Source organism: Panicum virgatum, chromosome 2N (genome assembly GCF_016808335.1).
Source record: "Panicum virgatum strain AP13 chromosome 2N, P.virgatum_v5, whole genome shotgun sequence".
Classification (NCBI taxonomy): domain Eukaryota; kingdom Viridiplantae; phylum Streptophyta; class Magnoliopsida; order Poales; family Poaceae; genus Panicum; species Panicum virgatum.
In genome coordinates, this window is record NC_053146.1 from 60,996,615 (window position 1) to 60,999,479 (window position 2,865).

Sequence of the window (2,865 nt, forward strand, 5' to 3'; positions counted from 1 at the left end):
TAGCGCAGGTAAGTAGCTAGTTATTTTGCAATTGAGTACTTTCTAGTTATCGATTTGCAAATTTTAATTTGTGTTTTTGCTTTTCTCAGTCCGGCGGCTAAGGTGCCACGGACCTCAACATCTGGGGATGATGCTGCGGTGGAACAGACAGACCCCTCCACCACAGTGGAGCCGTCGAGTGGGATTGGGGCTACTCATTCAACGAGTAGTTCCGATGTAAATAAGACCGTCGATGCGGGTAAGCTGGCCGTGATCGCAAAGCCTGTCAAACCCGGGACAACGGGATTCTTATAGACATAGAATGTTCTAGAGTAAGGGTTAGCTCATGGATGTACCTTACCTCTTTTGAAACTACCCGAATAGGCATAGAACTAGCTGCAGTACAAAAGAAACTACCCGATTGTGTTGTAGTAGGACTCCAATTATACTCGGCTAGGACTTTCCATGTAACCCTGTCCCCCCGGATATATAAGGACGGGCATGGACCCCCTCCAAATAATCATCAACACCTAAGACAATACAAACTACACAGGACGTAGGGTATTACGCAAACTCGCAGCCCGAACATGTCTAAATCTTTGTGTTCCTTGTACCATCGAGTTCTAGAGAAGTCGATCCCTACCTACAAACCCTACTGCTAAGGGTATCCCTAAGCAGACTTGGCGGTTAACACCGACAACTGGCGCGCTAGGTAGGGGATTCGGCGAGTTCACCAATGAATTCAATGGCCGGATCAAGCAATGCCAACAGCGTGCCAGAAGGCACGACTTTCGTTTTCGGTTCCTGGGCTTGCACGGCTGATGGAACGGGAGGCTTTTCCAGCCACCTTGTCACACCTAACTCGCCTAAATCGAAAACCCGCTCCCAACTCGCCGGCATCCGCGAGTCTGCGGATCTCGACAAGAAAAGAGCTCCACCCGAACGAGACTCGGACAACCCAGGAAACGTGACAACTCAAAACCGAACTCTTGGTTTGGTCGAGTTCGACACAAATTCTAATTCTGAAAAGCCTTATTTTTCCAAAACTCTTGGAAAATACCTGGCTCATCTCAAGACAATCAAACGCCCTAGGATCAAAAACTCAGAACTACTCGCCGGAGTGGATTAAGTTTGATGATCGATAGAGGGCTGCATCAAACTTGCAAAACCCGCTCTCAGCCCATCTGCGCTACAGCAGAACCCTAAAGCACTAAGCCCGCAGCAGAAGAGGTCGGGCGACATGCTCTCAGGGATCGATCGGGTAAATTCAAAGCTTGCTAACTGCATTAAGGTGGCTGAAAGCACTCTGCAAAACAAAGAGCAGAAATCGGGAGGAGGAATCTGCGGGGGAGCTGGTGAGACAAACCCCCGTCTTGTTCGGATGGGACCGTCTATCTCCAGGATACCTCAGAGCCCTTCACCGAAACCTGCTCACACTCGGACTCCGAAACCAATCGAGTCCAAGTTCGATTAGGACTTTGATCGCTTTATGAACGGTCTCGAGAACTTTGAACCGTTTGACGATCTTGAAGAGTGGTCAGACAACGTCGAGCTGTTCATGGACGCTATGGCCAAACCAACCGAGCATGCCGATGCTCTTTGGGAACTGGCCAAGCTTAAAAAAGGAAAAGCCAAGGCTCCAGAACAATCCAGCGACTCAATCTATGACAAACCCTGGATTAAGGAGCCTGAGGGGCTAACTCCTACTCAATCATGGCTACACTGGATGAACGAGAACGCCCTCTATGTAGAGATGGGCATACCACTTCTCGCTCACCCAAAACATACATACTCAAAAATCGGTGGGCTAACCGACTCCAAATCCGAGTACCCCTCCGATCCGGAGGAACAAATGGACGACCTAATCCAGTATAGTAAACAAGTCGAGTCCAACTCGACTAAGAACCTCAAGTCCGATCAGGACTCCCTCCCTAACCGAATTATATATGCAACGCCGCTAGGACGGACAGTGCACCTCAGGAAGGCACAAGATCCCAACGCTTCTACCTCACAGCTAGCGGATCTGCCCTACCAACAGAGCACTCCTTTAGACATATTCTCAAGCAAACAAGACCAAGAAGTTCAAGACCTCTACCGTGAAATCCTCATGGTTCGTATCGCCGAAGAACCTGAGGGCGATCCCACGGAGCATCTTAACCTCGACGACTACAATTCTGATGATTTCAACGAGTACCTTTCCGACAACATGGAAACTACTCCTCCTACAATCACAGAAGCCCAAGTCGCTACCAAGGAGAAACTACCTGCTCCTCCTCCTCCTCCAGCGGTGACCGTCACCGTCCAACTGGACGAGCAGCATCCAATAGAAGATCTCTATGAACGTCGTCGCCAGCTCAACCAGAAGAGGGCGTTCAGGCGTCAACGCCTCGCTAACACCCTACAAGAACAACAAGGTGACAACTACGACTACTCCAATTGTGACCTCCGCAGTGTGATCAACGTTGGGCGCAATGCGCACAATGTCATCATCTCAAGAGGAAAGGAACGGGAGGAAGTCGAGGCATACAACTCTTCTTCCAACTACCGCATCCCGCCAAAGGCTTCCACATTTTTCAAGAAGTACAAGCCGGCAACCACCAGTACCCGTCCTCAGGGTAAACCACGCACCCAGTATCAAGCTGAATTATCTCAGAGCGGAAACAGGATCAACAAAGTACTGCTATGCAAGTGCTTTATCCACCTAAAGAGCTCTCACACGATCTTCCAGTGTGACTCACTCCGCAAAGCCCTTGGGGCACCTCTCCTAAAGGAGACACCACCAATAAATCTAGTCGACCTCTGTGCCGACTAGTGGTACTAGTCGACCATCATATCGACTAAGATCCTTTTTCGAATAAGTCTTATTCAGTCATATAAACCATTGCT